Source organism: Triticum urartu, chromosome 1A (genome assembly GCF_056163025.1).
Source record: "Triticum urartu cultivar PI428250 chromosome 1A, HENAU_Tu73, whole genome shotgun sequence".
NCBI classification, from domain to species: domain Eukaryota; kingdom Viridiplantae; phylum Streptophyta; class Magnoliopsida; order Poales; family Poaceae; genus Triticum; species Triticum urartu.
The window spans coordinates 28629900-28647745 of NC_141873.1; the positions used below are offsets into that span (position 1 = coordinate 28629900).

The 17846-nt window shown below is 43.7% G+C and overlaps 1 pseudogene; it reads left to right on the forward strand.

Annotated features, from left to right (window-relative positions):
- Positions 1-922: 922 nt before the first annotated feature.
- On the forward strand, positions 923-15306 carry LOC147988703 (disease resistance protein RGA5-like; annotated as a pseudogene).
- Positions 15307-17846: the final 2540 nt, after the last annotated feature.

The window sequence follows — 17846 nt, forward strand, 5'->3', positions numbered from 1 at the left end:
TTTTGTGGAGTCGGAGGTCCCGTCTTGACGCTCGTCGTCTTGTACGGTCTTTTGTAATCAACTTTTTTTCTCTTCTATAAAAATACGGTACGCTTTTGGCGTACTCTCGAAAAAAAACACCACTACGCTTGCAGCCAAAAATAGTTTGAAAATAGTCAATCTATCGATTGGTAGGAATACGGTGCATCAACATTCATAAAAAAATTAGGGGGTGTACTCAAGCACAACACTAAGTTACTTCCCCATAAAAATTCTGATTTTGTGGACAGCAACGATGATATAAAATACTCCTCCATATCAAATATAAGATGTTTTTTGACACTTTCATAGTGCCAAAGAAAACATCTATATTTTGATACAGATGATTGTACTCCCTAGCAAACATTGGCAACACCATTCCGTGCCACACTTCACTCTTTTTGTGTTTTTTGTGAAGCCCGCAAATGAAGGTGAGCATATTCGTATGTAGTGTATCTCCACATAAAGAAATGGCAATGATTTGGGAAAAAAAATTGAAATCCATGCACTTTTCAGTTTTTTATTTTAAAAAAGAGATACAAGTACCGATAGATTGTAGCCTTTTTGTATTGATTCAATAGAGGGTGTAATCGATGTTGTTAATTAGCCCTCCATACTATCCTAGCTGTTAGTTAAATTTATGATTTTGTTTTAATTAAATTAATATATCCTGACATCCCATTCTACGTCTGTTTGTCCCATTCGCCAACGATTGATTAGTTCAAGGGAACAATTGAGCAATGAGCTCTTGGATCCTTCACATGTTCCACGCACACCCACATACGCAAACTAATATATGTATGTGCGGTGCCTACCACTGTCACCTTATGCAATTTCTACCCCAAAATACTACCACAACCTCGAGTACCAAAATTGTTACCAATTCAGAAAAGCAGTCAAGTCCATGGATCTGGTGACCGGGGCAATGATCCCACTCCTGCGCAAGCTCGGGGAGCTGCTCTCCGATGAGTACGACCTGGAGAAGCGTGTCATGGAAGGCGTCAAGTCTCTACTCACAAAGTTGGAGATGATGCACGTCGTTCTTCACAAAGTAGGTGAGATGCACCAAGAACAACTAGAGGAGCAGGTCCGGATCTGGGCAGGCAAGGTCAGAGACCTCTTGTATGATATGGAGGATGCCGTCGACGCCTTTATGGTGTGGGCTGAGGAGGATGAACATGAGCTTGGCCCCAACAATATCAAGAACAAGATAAAGAAGTTCCTAAAGAGGACCATCAAATTGTTCAGAAAGGGCAAGGCTCTCCATCAGATCTCCAACACAATCCAGGAAGCACAAGACTTTGCAAAGGAGTTGGGTGAGCCACTAGTAGAAAACAGGGCTTTGGTCACGGGGCAATATTCACATTAGTCCCGGTTCAGTCACGAACCGGGACTAATGTGAGCATTGGTCCCGGTTCGTGCGGCTAAGGCTTTAGTCCCGGTTCACCTGAGCCCTTTAGTCCCGGTTTGAGACACGAACCGAGACTAAAGGGTGCGATGCCCTTTAGTCCTGGTTTGTGTCTCAAACCGGGACTAAAGGTCCCATTTTCAAACTCTACCCCCCCTGTGGATCGCCTTTTTTGTTTTGAAAAAATCAAAAGAAAATGATAAAAACTTCAAAAAATAAAATTCTTCGAGAGGTAGTTATATTACTACATCTACTAGTTAGGAAAATTTAAAAACTTAAATTTGGACATGTTTTGCAAAAAATGTAGGGAAAATGTAAAACGGCTATAATTTTTGCATACGATGTCGGAAAAAAACGTATAATATATCAAAATGCTCCTGTAGCCAATTTTTAGAATCCTCAAATTCTAAAAGGAAAAAAAGTTATGCTCAAATTTCAGTTTTTTTGATTTTTTTTTAAATCTGGTCAAACTACTTATTCAAGAAGTATTAGTGTTACTAAATAATTATTCAAGAATATTAGTGTTACTAAATAATTATTTCAGTTTTTTTGAATTTTGGTCAACCGTGGTCAAACTGTGGTCAAACTATGGTCAAACTACTTATTCAAGAAATATTAGTGTTACTAAATAATTATTGATTTTTAGAACAATAGTTTCAAACTCAAACAGTGAAATGCGTGACTTCATGCTCAAGCTAAATTAGTGAGGGTTAATAGGATTGACATCTTACTATTGTCAGGAAAACAACAAGTGCAGACTTGGAAACGAGGGAGAATAGAACCCGAAAGTTAAGCGTGCTTAGGCTGGAGTAGTGAGAGGATGGGTGACCGTTCGGGAAGTTAGATGATTTGGAATGATGAGGGGTGATTAGAGATTAAAGGTTAAATTGAGCAGTGATGAGGGGTGATTAGAGATTAGAGGTTAAAATAATTCAGAAATTTGAAATTAAAAAAAAAATCAAAAAAAATTCATAAAATTTCCTTTAGTACCGGTTGGTGTTACCAACCGGGACTAAAGGTGGACCTCCAGGCAGCGGCCACGTGGAGGGCCTTTAGTCCCGGTTCCAGTTAGAACCGGGACTAAAGGGTGAGGCTTTAGTACCGACCCTTTAGTCCCGGTTCCAGAACCAGGACTAAAGGCCCCTTATGAACCGGGACTAAAGGCCCTTTTTCTACTAATGAGCTGCGTCAAAGGTACATGCTTGATGGGCATGCCAGCAATACAGGTGATACCATTGATCCTTGTCTCAAGGATGTGTACAAAGATGTCACAGAGCTTGTTGGCATTGTAGATACACGAGACGAACTAATCGAGATGTGGGAAGAGGGTGACAAGAGTCCAAAGCAGCATTTAAAGATAGTATCTATTGTTGAATTTGGTGGACTGGGCAAGACAACTGTTGCCAGAGCGGTGTATGACAAGATGAAAGGGCAATTTGATTGTGGAGCTTTTGTTTCGGTGTCTCGAAATCCCGACATGAAGAAGATTTTCAAGAAGTTGTTATATGAACTTGACAAGACCAAGTACGCAACCATCAATGAAGCTATTAGGGACAAAGGGCAACTCATTGATGAAATAAAAATGTTTCTTCATGAAAAGAGGTAGGTTCATAGAAATAGATTCTTAGTCGTGCATACATAATGCCAATCGACAACCAAGTGTCATTTTCTTTTGGTTATATATCTCCATGCTATATATTGCCTTGCTTTTTTGTATTATGAATTTTCCACTTGAAACTACTTTTCTAGCCATTTGAATTTACTCCCTCCGTCCCATAATATAAGAGCATTTTTTACACTAGTGTAGTGTAAAAACGCTCTTATATTATGGGATTGAGGGAGGAGTATTGTTCAAAGAATTCTCCCCTCCCCCCACCAATATTTGCCAAGATACCTTGTGTTTAGTTGTTAAGTGCAACCTTGTTGCGAATACTAATAGAGACCTACTTGTATTTTGACAGATTTGTAGACTAACACTTTCGAAAATCACTCAGGTATTTCATCGTAATTGACGACATATGGAGTACGAAAGCATGGGGGGTAATTAAGTGTGCTCTATCTTGCAGCAATCTCCATAGTCGAGTAATAACAACATCACGCATAGTCAGTGTCTCTAAAGCATGTTGCTTATCTGTTGATGGTATGATTTACAACATGAAACCTCGTTCTAATGATGACCCCCAAAGACTGTTCTATAAAAGGATATTTCCAGAAGAGAGTGGGTGTCCTCATGCATTGGAACAAGTATCTAACGATATGTTGAAGAAATGTGGCGGAGTACCACTAGCCATCATTACAATAGCTAGTATTTTGGCTAGTGACCACCATGTAAGAACGAAGGATCACTGGTATGATTTTCTCCATTCTATTGGTCATGGACTTACAAATGATGCTAATATGGAGGAGATGCAAAGGATACTATTGCTTAGCTATTATGATCTACCTTCTCATTTGATGACTTGTTTATTATATATGAGTATGTTTCCAGAAGATATAGTGGTCTAGAGAGATCAGGTTATATGGATGTGGATAGCTGAAGGCATTGTCCATCGTGGAACACATGAAACAAGATCACTATATGATGTTGGAGAGGCCTACTTCAATGATCTTATAAATAGAAAGATGATGCAACCATTATACATTAATGATGAAGGCAAGGCAGATGCTTGTCGTGTGCATGATATGATTCTTGATGTAATATGCTCAATGTCAAGTGAAGAAAATTTTGTTACAATATTGAATGGTACAAATAGAAGAACACATAATCCACACCGAAAGGTTCGCAGGTTATCATTTCAGAATAGCATGTCACAGCTCGCCAGCCCTCAGGTGTCTACCATACTCATGGCACAAGTGAGGTCTGTTACTTTATATAGTGTGATTGATGACCAAATCCAGTTTGTTTCATGCTTTCAGGTTCTACGTGTATTAGATTTAAGCAGTTCAAATTGTTGGGCAAGTACGCATGAGGTTGATCTTGGGTATGTCATGAAGTTAGTACATCTAAGGTACTTAGGGCTAAGAGATACACATGCTGGGGAGCTCCCTACTGAGATAGGAAAGGTACGATTTCTATAGACACTAGACTTACGAGGAACACTTGATATAAGAGCAACACGATCCGTGCCATCAAATCTTATCCAGCTAGGACGTTTGATGTGCCTATACATTGATGAGCGTATGGAAATACCAGTTGGAATTGGAAAATTGACGTCCATTGAAGAGCTAAGTGGACTATATGTGGATGGTTCTAATGAAATTGAGAAGGAGATAGGGCAGCTGAAAGAGCTGAGGGTGCTCAACCTTCGGTGGCAGGGACGAAATGAGAGCATATGTAATTTTTTGGTGTTGTCCCTTGCCAATCTGCAAAAATTGCAACGTCTAACGGTCGACAGTTATGGTGTCATAAGGTTTGATATTAGCTGGGACTACTGGGTGCCCCCTCCATACCTTCGTGCCCTTGTGTTCCGCGGATGCACCTCCATGCTGCCTAGGTGGATTCATTCTTCTTCGCTTTCCCTCCTATCATACCTGCACATCTCCATGGACGTGGTGCAAGGGAGGGACATTAAAATACTTGGGACCTTGCCGGCTCTTTGTCATATGAGACTAGAGTCTACTGAAGTTCAGACTCAGTACATCTTCATCAATGACACTTATGAATTCCCATGTGCGAAGGAGTGCAGATTTGAGTATTTCACAACAACGCCATCTATGTTTATATTAGGAGCTATGCCAAGGCTTGAATTCCTCAAGTTTTATGCCCGAGCATCGGAGATTGGAGGTGGTGAGTTGGACGTGAACATGGCACAACTCCCTTCCCGCAAGCGAGTTGATGTTGTCCTTTGGAATGAGGAAGGCAACCCTCTAAAGTTGGAGGAAGCCAAGGCTGCACTAAGGTTTGCAGGGAGAGCCCATCCCAACCGTCCGAGCCTTGCTATTTGTTGTTATGGTAAGTTCTTGCTGGCTTTGCTCTTGTTGTATTGGCTTCCGTCTCACACAACCAACATTATTCATTTTTTACCCGCAAAATAAAACATTATTCATTTTTCTTACATGTTTGCAACTTTGCATATGGGTTCCAATGAAGGATCAGAAAAAAATGAATTGGAAGAATAGGAATCAGAAGAAAAGGTTGCAATGGGAGCCTTTTTATAGTTTTTCGTGCATCCTAGATTTTCCAGAGCAGTAGTAGTAGAATGAAGGGCCACACGGACTGCGGCAGGGTGGGGTGACATGGTGAGTGTCGGTGTCAAAACCGGCGGATCTCAGGTAGGGGGTCCTGAACTGTGCGTCTAGGCCGGATGGTAACAGGAGGCAGGGGACACGATGTTTTACCCAGGTTCGGGCCCTCTTGATGGAGGTAAAACCCTACGTCCTGCTTGATTAATATTGATGATATGGGTAGTACAAGAGTAGATGTACCACGAGATCAGAGAAGCTAAACCCTAGAAGCTAGCCTATGGTATGATTGTATGTTGTGATTGTTGTCCTACGGACTAAAACCCTTCGGTTTATATAGACACCGGAGAGGGTTAGGGTTACACAAGGTCGGTTACAAAGGAGGAGATATCCATATCCGTATTGCCTAGCTTGCCTTCCACGCCAAGTAGAGTCCCATCCGAACATGAGACGAAGTCTTCAATCTTGTATCTTCATAGTCTAGCAGTACGGCCAATGGAGATAGTCCAGCTGTCCGGAGACCCCCTAATCCAGGACTCCCTCAGTGAGCTCCACAGTTCCACAAGCGGTGAGCAAACAGGTTGTAGTCCGAGTGCATCCCATATGGCAACAGCAGTGGGGAAAGTGAAGAAGAGGTGAGCACGATCTTCTGGCGCATTGTCGCAACGGGGACAGGATGATAACTCAATGATGGACTTATGGCGTAGATTGGCTCGAGTGTTAAGCCTGTCAAGATAAAACAACCATCGAGTGTTAAGCCCCCAATCTCCCGGCGTGCATAGAAGATTCGGAGCTGATGCATATAAGGCCAAACTCGCGACGCCGAACACTCCCTAAGGTATTTTGTCTTTATGGTATAAATCGTGCCTAAATAGTGCCCTTTGTAAGAAGCCCCTTGTGTCCAGGTACGTGCATTATTCTGACATGGCCACATGCCAAGACGTCAGCATCCTTCTCAATTGTACTGAGAATTCAAGGGATGTGTATCAACAAGAGACAGCAAAAAAGGTTTACGCAGGGTCTTAATCTAAAAAGAATCCTTGGAGCGGGTCCCTGCTGCACGTCTGCGCCCGTGTCTCCGTTGTGCCGTATCCTGGACGGGTGTAACACGGTGATCATCTGTAAAAGAGAGGGACTTAGGTGAAAAAGTTGTCGTGCAAAAAAGATAGTTTTTAAAGAAACCATGTATAACTAAAAATGAGTAGAAATTGCCACTTGTCTGCGCGCGTTGAGCCCCTTGTATTTGTAATAGGGGTGTGGCCCTCAATCCGGTACAAATTACATATAGCAGCATCGGACTCGTCTAACCGCGTCCGTGGTCTTGACGACCTATCAAATGCTTTAGTTGGTGAGGCTGTTTTTCGTGTGCGGCTACCAAGGCAGTCACATTCTCTTCGGCGCGCAAAGATCGCTTAATACTTCCGTTCACTGTAATGATGCCGCGTGGACCGGGCATCTTGAGCGTCAGGGAAGCGGAATGTGGTATTGCATTAAAGCGAGCAAAAGCTTCGCATCCAAGTAGTGCTTGATAGCCACTTTGGAACGGAGCGACGTGGAAGGTTAAATGTTCGCTAGGAAGTTATTGGGGAAGCCGAATATAACCTTTAGTAGCAGGGAGCCCATGCAATGAGCCCCTGGGACTGGCGTTACTCCTTTAAAGGTAGTATTGCTATGGCAAATTTTCGTTGGGTCTATCCCCATCTCGCGGATTGTATCCTGATATATCAGGTTGAGACTGCTGCCACCATCCATTAGGACTCGTGTGAAGTGCTATCCATCGATTATTGGGTCTAATACCAGGGCAGCCCATCCTGCACGCCGGATACTTGCTGAGTAATCACGATGGTTCAAAGTGATCGGTTGAGACGACCAGTGGCCGGACTCCGCGGTGATAGGCCCTTGGGCATATTTTTCTGGGAGTGCCATTTTGTTTCTCCCCTTGATCACGTGTAACACGTTTACTGTTTTGACTTCTGGTGGAAATTTCTTTTGTTCCCCAGTGTCTTGCTTGAGAGGCTCATCCTCGTCTTCGCTTGGTGTATCCTCCCCCTTGTGTACGGCGGTGAGCTTGCCGGACTGCTTGAAGACTCAACATTCTCTGTGGGTATGATTAGCGGGTTTCCCAGGAGTGCAATGGATCTGACATATTTGGTCCAGAATTTTGTTTAGGCTGGACAGCTCGTCTCTAGCGCCTTTAGAGGGCGGCTTTTGCTGACCTGGCTGAGAGCTTTTGAATCCGGCATTTACTGCCGTGCTCTTCGTGCTGTCTTCTTTATTCTGGCGTTTGTTATTGCTGTTGCGCCGTGATTTCCCGTTTCCATATCTAACTTCGGATGTACTGGGGTTGCTGGTGCTCCATCTAGCTAGCCAGCTATCCTCACCCGCGCAAAAGCGGGTCATGAGGCTTGTTAATGCTGCCATTGTTCTCGGCTTTTCTTGGCCGAGGTGTCTGGCAAGCCATTCGTCACGGACGCTATGCTTAAAAGCTGCCAAGGCTTCGGCGTCCGGACAGTCGGCAATTTGGTTCTTTTTAGTAAGAAAACTGTTCCAAAGTTTTCGGGCTGACTCTCCGGGCTGTTGAGTTATATGACTCAAATCATCCGCGTCCGGGGGTCGGACATAATTCCCTTGAAAATTTGCCCGAAAGGCGTCTTCGAGCTCTTCCCAACTTCCAATGGAGCTTTCAGGGAGCCTCTTAAGCTAGTGTCGAGCTGGCCCTTTGAGTTTGAGGGGTAAATACTTAATGGCGTGGAGATCGTCTCCCCGAGCCATGTGGATATGGAGGATATAGTCCTCAATCTAGACCCCAGGGTCTGTTGTTCCATCATATGCCTCTATGTTTACGGGTTTGAATCCTTCTGGAAATTCATGGTCCAGCACCTCATCGGTGAAACATAGGGGGTGTGCAGCACCCCTATATCTGGGTGTACCGCGTTGTTCGGATGTTTGTTGTGTTGCATCGTATGCTGGAGCATGCTTGTGTGGTCCGTAGATGGATCTGGTTTCGCCCTCCTTTTGATGCGAGCCCTCGCGTAGACCGCGTATTGGCTTATGTGCGGCGTTGCTTGCCGCTTTATGTTGGCCGTGAGGTCGTCTATCCGGCCAGATGGCTGTTTTAATTTTTGGTTGTGGGGGGTCTGAGGCCTCCTCATCGAATTCAGGTAGCAACTTCCGCTTTGGGTAGCTCTTGGTGGGGCGATTGCCGCCGTACTTCGCTGCTGTGTTGAGTACTTTACTCCATCTGATTTGGAGTGTGTCCTGCGCAGCCTTGAGCCTTTGCTTCTGCTTTTTCAGACTCCTCGCGGTGGCAACAAGCCTTTGACGGGCATTCTGCTGCTCCGGGTGCCTGTCCGGCGTTATGTCGTCCGGACTATTATCTTTAGAATTGGTTTGTTCGGTGTGATTCTTCGTACTGCCGTGGTCCGGCGGTGGTTCCCCCTGCTCCAACACTGGGTCTGTATGATCGTTATTTCTGCCGAGACGGGATTTGGGGCGGCACTTGCGCCGCCGCTTTGACTGCTTCTCGAGGGAACAAGCCTTCGGTGCGTCCTTCCGTTCCTCGTCGTCGTCTTCTTTTGGTGTGTCCACCATGTATACGTCATATGATGAGGTGGACGTCCAGCACCCTGTGGGCGGTGGTTCCTCTTTGCCTCCTGCATCGTCGTCCATACCGTCGATGTCTTCAGAGTCGAAGTCGAGCATGTCGGTTGAGTCATCGACAGTGGCTATTAAGTGGGTGGTGGGTGGGCGTCGAATTTCTTCGTCGTCCGCATCCCAATCCTGTTGGCCATAATCCGGCCAGGGCTCTCCTGTCAAAGAGAAAGACCTTAGTGAATTCAGAATGTCGCCGAAGGGCGAGTGCTGAAAGATATCCGCGGCGGTGAATTCCATGATCGGCGCCCAATCGGATTCGATTGGCAGGGGCGCGGGCGGTTCGGAGTCAAAAAAAGAGTCTGGCACCTTGGAGTCATGGGCTGCGCAGAGGATTATGCTGGTGTTCGGCTCGATCGCCGTTGAGACTGCAGCCCCTAAGGCGGTGTCTAACCACCCGTCCTCGATTGGCGCAGTTGGCTCCAAGCTAAGGGTCGGAGCTGATGCGGGCGCGGCCTCTGGGGTACTGTTCGGCAGCAGAGCTAGGTCATACACATCGTGACAGTGCGGTGCGCCCGGCTGTGGCTCGAATCCGTCGAAGTTCAAGTCTCCGCGGATGTCGGCCGTGTAGTTCAAACTTCCAAATCTGACCTGACGGCCAGGGACGTAGCTTTCAATCTGCTCCAGATGGCCAAGCGAATTAGCCCGCAGTGCAAAGCCGCCGAATACGAAGATCTGTCTGGGGAGAAAAGTCTCACACTAGACCGCATCACTATCGATGATAGTAGGAGCCATCAAGCCTAACGGTGACGACACAGAGGAACTCTCAATGAAAGCACCAATGTCGGTGTCAAAACCGGCGGATCTCGGGTAGGGGGTCCCGAACTGTGCGTCTAGGCCGGATGGTAACAGGAGGCAGGGGGCACGATATTTTACCCAGGTTCGGGCCCTCTTGAGGGAGGTAAAACCCCACGTCCTGCTTGATTAATACTGATGATATGGGTAGTACAAGAGTAGATCTACCACGAGATCAGAGAGGCTAAACCCTAGAAGCTAGCCTATGGTATGATTGTATGTTGTGATTGTTGTCCTGCGGACTAAATCCCTTCGGTTTATATAGACACCGGAGAGGGTTAGGGTTACACAAGGTCGGTTACAAAGGAGGAGATATCCATATCCGTATTGCCTAGCTTGCCTTCCACGCCAAGTAGAGTCCCATCCGGACACGAGACGAAGTCTTCAATCTTGTATCTTCATAGTCTAACAGTCCGGCCAATGGAGATAGTCCGGCTGTCCAGAGACCCCCTAATCCAGGACTCCCTCAGTGAGCTCCACAGTTCCACAAGCGGTGAGCAAACTGGTTATAGTCCGAGTGCATCCCATATGGCAACAGCAGCGGGGCAAGTGAAGAAGAGGTGAGCACGATCTTCTGGCGCATCATCGCAACGGGGACAGGATGATAACTCAATGATGGACTTATGGCGTAGATTGGCTCGAGTGTTAAGCCTGCCAAGATAAAACAACCATCGAGTGTTAAGCCCCCAATCTCCCGGCGCGCCCAGGTGGGTTGTCCCCACCTAGTGGCCCTGCAGACCCTGAAACCGACGCTGTAAAATCCTATTTTTCCAGAAAAAAATTAGGGAGAAAGAATTGTCGCGATCCACAAGACGGAGCCGCCGCCACCTCCTATTCTTCATAGGGAGGCCAGATCTGGAGTCCGTTTGGGGCTCCGGAGAGGGGGATCTTCGTTCTTCGTCATCACCAACCCTTCTCCGTCGCCAATTCCATGATGCTCCCCATCAGGAGTGAGTAATTCCTTCGTAGGCTTGCTGGTTGGTGGGGAGTTAGATGAGATTCATCATGTAATCGAGTTAGTTTTGTTAGGGCTTGATCCCTAGTATCCACTATGTTCTTAGATTGATCTTGCTATGATTTTTCCATGCTTAATGCTTGTCACTTTGGGCCCGGGTGCCATGGTTTCAGATCTGAACCGTTTATGGTATCACCATTATATCCATGTTCTAGATCCTATCTTGTGAGTTATAGTCACCTACTACGTGTTATGATCCGGTAACCCCGGAGTGACAATAGCCGGGACCACTCCTGGTGATGACCGTAGTTTGAGGAGTTTATGTATTCACCGCGTGCTAATGTTTTGCTCCGGTTCACTATTAAAAGGAGGCCCTAATATCCCTTAGTTTCCAATAGGACCCCGCTGCCACGGGAGGGTAGGACAAAAGATGTCATGCAAGTTCTTTCTATAAGCACGTATGACTATTTACGGAATACATGCCTACATTATATCAAGGAACTGGAGCTAGTGCCGTATCGCCCTAGGTTATAACTGTCTCATGATGAATATCATCCAACAAGTCACCAATCCAATGCCTACGAATTTATCGCCCTAGGTTATAATACAAGATCCAAATCAACTAACCCATGTCCGATCATCACGCGAGATGGGGTAGTCTTCAATGGTGAACATCTCTATGTTGATCATATCTAATATATGAGTCATGTTCGACCTTTCTATCTCCAGTGTTCCGAGACCATGTCTGTACATGCTAGGCTCGTCTAGTTTAACCCACGTATTCCGTGTGTGTAAATCTGGCTTACACCCGTTGTATGTGAACGTAGATTCTATCACACCCGATCATCATGTGGTGCTTTGAAACGACAAACTTTGGCAATGGTGCATACTCAGGGAAACACTTTTATCTTGAAATTAAGTGAAGGGATCATCTTATAATGCTACCGTCGTTCTAAGCAAAATAAGACGCACAAAGGATAAACATCACATACAATCAACATATGTGACATGATATGGCCATCATCATCGTGTACTTTTGATCTCCATCTCCATAGCATCGGCATGATCTCCATCGTCACCGGCTCGACACCTTGATCTCCATCGTTGCGTCGGGGTCGTCTAGCCAAATATTGCTTCTACAACTATTGCTAATGCATAGCGATAAAGTAAAGCAATTACATGGCGCTTGCATTTCATACAATAATTAAGAGACAACCCTAAGTCTCCTGCCAATTGTTGGAATTTAGAAAACATGATCATCTCATACAACAACGTATATCACATCAACATACCCTGCAAAAACAAGTTAGACGTCCTCTACTTTGTTGTTGCAAGTTTTACGTGGCTTCTATGGGCTTCTAGCAAGAACCGTTCTGAGCTACGCAAAACCACAACGATGATTATCAAGTTTTCTATTTTAACCTTCTTCAAGGACCGGCCGTAGTCAATTTTGATTCGACTAAAGTAGGAGAAACATACACTCGCCAACCACCTTTATGCAAAGCTAGTTGCATGTCAGTCAGTGGAACCAGTATCATGTGCGTGGACATGTAAGGTTGGTCCGGGCCGCTTCATCCCACAATGTCGCCGAATCAAAATAAGACAATGGTGGTAAACAGTATGAACATCACCCGCACAACTCTTTGTGTTCTACTCGTGCATATCATCTACGCATAGACCTGGCTCTAATGCCACTGTTGGGGAACGTTGCATGGAAAACAAAAAATTTCTACGCACACACAAGATCTATCCATGGAGATGCATAGCTACGAGAGGAAGAGAGCATCTACATACCCTTGTAGATCGCTAAGTGGAAGCATTTATCACGCGGTTGATGTATTCATACTCTTCGTGATCCGATCACGATCCAACCGATCTAGTGCCGAACAGACGACACCTCCGAGTTTAGCACACGTGCGGCTCGATGACGTTTCCTGCTTCTTGATCCAGCAAGAGGGAGAGGAGAAGTTGATGGGATCACAACCAACACGACGACGTGGTGGTGGAGCACCGACAGCGCTTCGCTAACTTCGCCGGGACAAGGCGGTGGAACTACGGACTAACGGGAGAGAGAGAGGGGCACCAAAGGCTTGGTGTATCCTCTTGGGGCTCCCCTCCCCTCTTTATATAGGCGGAGGGGCGTGGGAAACAGCCCCTCCAAGCCCTAGGGAGCAGCTAAGGGGAAGAGGACTTGGACTCCAAGTCCAACCCTATTCCTACGAGGACTCCTTCCTTTTTTGCCTTCCCTAGCCACATGGGCTTTTGAGGACTTGGTGCGCCTAGCTCAATAAGACCAGGGCGCCTCTTCGCAACCCATGCTAGCCCTTGGGCCATGGTGAACCCAATCGTGGACTTCCGGACCCCTCAGGAATCCTCCGGAACCTTCTAGAAACTTCCTGGTACAATACCGAAAAAACTGCACCTTTTTCGGAACCCAAAATATGACTTCCAATATATAAATATTTACCTGTCGACCATTACGATACTCCTCGTGACGTCTGGGATCTCATCCGGGACTCCGAACAACATTTGGTTACCACTCATCAAATATCCCAATACTACTCTAGCGTCAACGGACGTTAAGCTGCGACCCTACGGGTTCGGGAATTATGTAGTCATGACCGAGACACCTCTCCGGTCAATAACCAATAGCGGGACTTGGATGCCCATATTGATTCCTACATATTCCACGAAGATCTTTTATCAGCTGAACCTTTATGACAACATACGTAATTCCCCTTGTCTGTCGGTATGTTACTTTCCAGAGATTTGACCGTCGGTATCTCTATACCTAGTTCAATCTCATTACCAGCAATCTCCTTACTCGTTTTGTAATACATCATCTTGCAACAAACTCCTTAGTCACTTTGCTTGCAAGCTTCTTGTGATGTGTATTACCGAGAGGGCCCAGAGATACCTCTCCGATACACTGAGTGACAAATCCCAATCTCGAGTCACACCAACTCAACAGACACCTTTGGAGATACCTATAGAGCATCTTTATGATGACCCAGTTACATTGTGACGTTTGATAGCACACAAGTTATTCCTACGATATTCGAGAGCTGCATGATCTCATGGTCGAAGGAACATATATTTGACATTAAGAAAGCAGTATCAATAAACTGAATGATCATATGCTATGCTAACAGTTCGGTCTTGTCCATCACATCATTCTTCTATTGATGTGATTCCGTTTATCAAATGACAACTCATGTCTATGGTTAGGAAACCTTAACCATCTTTGATCAATGAGCTAGTCTAGTAGAGGCTTGCTAGGGATTTGTTTATGTATCCACACATGTATTTAAGTCTCGGGTCAATACAATTCTAGCATGAATAATAAACCTTTATCATTATTAAGGAAATATAATAATAACAATTTTATTGTCTCTAGGGCATATTTCCATCACAATATAGCCATAAAAAAATTATATTATAATTGAAAAATATATTCTCTAATCAATATTAGATCAGATTTTGATTAGGCTAATAAGTGGATAGATATGCAATTTTTATCTGAATAATATGTACTATTCACTAGGCAGGTAGGACACTATTCACAATAGTGTTTACTATTCAACACACTATTTGGATTAGTATTCACTATTCACCGAAATATTGAATTCAATACGATTATTTGCACATTTTAACTTGACTATTTCTTTGATGCAGGATCTATTATGGCTGGCAAGGCCAACAATTCGACCGACGGTGTGTGCAGTGGTGTAAAATCCTACTCAGTACTCACCATATTTTCATTATATTGTATCAGATGTAGCTAGTTACGTTCACTTAGTAGTTTCAACTGCAAATTTACGGGTAAATTCTTATCGTCTTCCCAGGCAGTTCCACCCGCAAGGAACACTTCTCTACGGCCACAAGGTTCTCATTCAAACGCCACTCTGGGCTACACAGATAACTACACATGTAGAGGTTTCTCATGTAGGATCCCTAGTATAAGAACTCATCCCATAAATTCATAAATAAAAATACCAAGTGAAACCAAGAAACTACGTCATTTCCACAACATAATTTACATATGGCTTTCCCTTTCGGGAGGCCCCAAAGGGATTACACAAGCTAAAGAAAATTACCTTCTAACTACCTTCTTGAGCCTACAATGCTCTGGATATTGTGGCTCTTATTGCAGGACGAGGAACTACAACTACTACTGAGCAACGAGCTTGCTAGCTGGGTCGCGGCTCTCTGCTCCATCGATGGCTGGTTCTTCTCCGTCTGGTGTCTATCTTTGCAGCAAACGCCTCCTTTTATAGGTGAGAGAGCAGCTCTCTAGATGGCTTCTGGGATAATGTACCTCTTTATTTTATATGTGGTAGGGTGCATGCGTGTCCTTCTAGGGTGTGGATATCAGCGAGAGATAGTACCCCGACAAGCTTCATTCTTCAGGAATCTTTCAAGTCATTGCTTTTTCACGTGGGCATTGTCTCTCGGTGAATAATTAGCTGGCCTCTGCATATCCGTCTCCGCTCTTCAGCCATGCAAGTCTTCATGCGATTAGCCTTGTGATAAATTGCTTCTTCGGGCTTCACGAGTGCTTGTGCTGGTGCACACGTACATACATGCCAAAGCTTCATTACTATTCACCAGTACTATATATTATTATTATCATTTTCTATTTTTTATTTTTTACAGGGGTCATCCCTGCCCATATAGTTGATAATACATTATCAATATTCGAGGTGGTTATATTTAGGTAATATTCCATTTAATGATATTATACGTTCTATCAATATTCGGGTCGGGTATATGTCCTCCGAACCCGAATATTAATAGAATTTACAATATCATTAAATGGAATAGTACTGGTGAATAGTAATGAAGTTTCGGCATGTATGTACGCATGCACCAGTTCAAGCACTCTTGAAGCCAGAAGAAGCAATCTATCAGAAGGCTAATCGCATGAAGACTTGCATGGCTAAAGAGCGAAGGCTAATACGCTGAGGTCAGCTAATTATTCACCGAGAGACAATGCCCATGTGAAGAAAGCAATGACTTGAAAGATTCCTGAAGATTGAAGCTTGTCGGGGCAATATCTCTCGCTCTTATCTACACCCTAGAAGGACACGCATGCACCCTACCATATATAAAATAAAGAGGTACATTCTCCCGGAAGCCATCTAGAGAGCTTCTCTCTCGCCTATAAAAAGAGGCGTTTGCTCCAAAGAGAGACACTAGACGGATGAGAACCTGCCACCAATAAAGCAGAGAGCTGCGACTCAGCAGTGGTAGTAGTGGTAATAGTAGTAGTAGCAGTGGTAGTAGTAGCAGCATTGAAGGCTCAAGAAGGTAGTTAGAAGGTAATTTTCTTTATCTTGTGTAATCCCTTCAGGGCCTTCAGAAAGGGAACGCCATATATAAATTATGTTTTGGAAATGATGTAGTTTCTTGGTTTCACTTGGTATTTTTATTTATGAATTTATGGGACGAGTTCTTACGCTAGGAATCCTACAGGAGAAACCTCTACGTGTGTAGTTCTCTGTGTAGCCCGGAGTGGTATTTGAATAAGAACCTTGTGGTCGTAGAGAAGTGTTCCCTTCGAGTGGAACTGCCTGGGAAGACGACAGGAATTTACCTGTAAATTTGAAACTAAAACTACTAAGTGAACGTAACTAGCTACATCTGATACAACATAATGAAAAATATGGTGAGTACTGAGTAGAATTTTACACCACTACGCACACCGTCGGTCGAATTGTTGGCCTCGCCAGCCATAATAAATCATGCATCAAACAAATAGTTAAGTTAGAATGTGCAAATAATCGTATTGAATTAGATATTGCGGCGAATAGTGAATACTATTCTAATAGTGTATTGAATAGTAAACACTATTGAGAATAGTGTCCTACCTAGTAAATAGTACATACTATTTCGATAAAAAGCGCATATCTATCCACATATTAACCTAATCAAAATCTGATCTAATATTGATTAGAGAATTTTTTTTAATTATAATATGATTTTTTATCGCTATATTGTTGGTATATATATAGCGACCTTGCCTGCCCATATATTTTTGATATTTTCAGATCAATACTTAATAGTATTTTGACTTATTTTGATTCAATTAATATTCAGGTTAAGTATAGGTCCTCCTGCGTCCGAGTAATTGATAGCAATATCAACCCAAATTCAGTAATATTTGTAGTTGTTTTTATGGGGTTTATTCAGGTGGCTGCCATGTCCTGCAATATCCATGTGATCATCATATGAGAGATTGTAATCAAACTTCATATCATGTTCTTTCTTTACTTCTTCAAATGAAATTTATTCATTTCCATTCTTATTTCATTTAAGATCTCTTCCTTCAATCCCTTCTTCATTATCATTGATAATTATTAAAAAAAACATACATCCATTCATTGATCTATATATTTCGCTGTCCAAAGGGTCAATTTCCTTTAGAAGGCCTTATTTATATGTATAATATTTGGGTCGAGATGCTTCTCCCTTTGTAGGTTTAATAGTTGATGGATTGGATATAGTGTTATCTTTGCATCTTCGCCTCTTTAACTTCTGGGTTGTTATAATAATTCTCTCTTATCACCTTTATATTCTTTGATCCAGATGCTTCACCCTTTGTAGTTTTAATAGTTGATGGATTGGATGTAGTGTTATCTTTGCATCTTCGTCTCCTTAACTTCTGGGTTGTTATAATAATTCTCTCTTATCACCTTTCTTGCCCAAAACAATGCTTCATTTATTTTATCATATTTTTTAAATCTTAAACTTCCGCTCTACATTTCAAATCTATCTTTTCTATTATAATACCTTCCCATGCCATGTATATTCCTGGTTACTTCCATCAAACAAAAT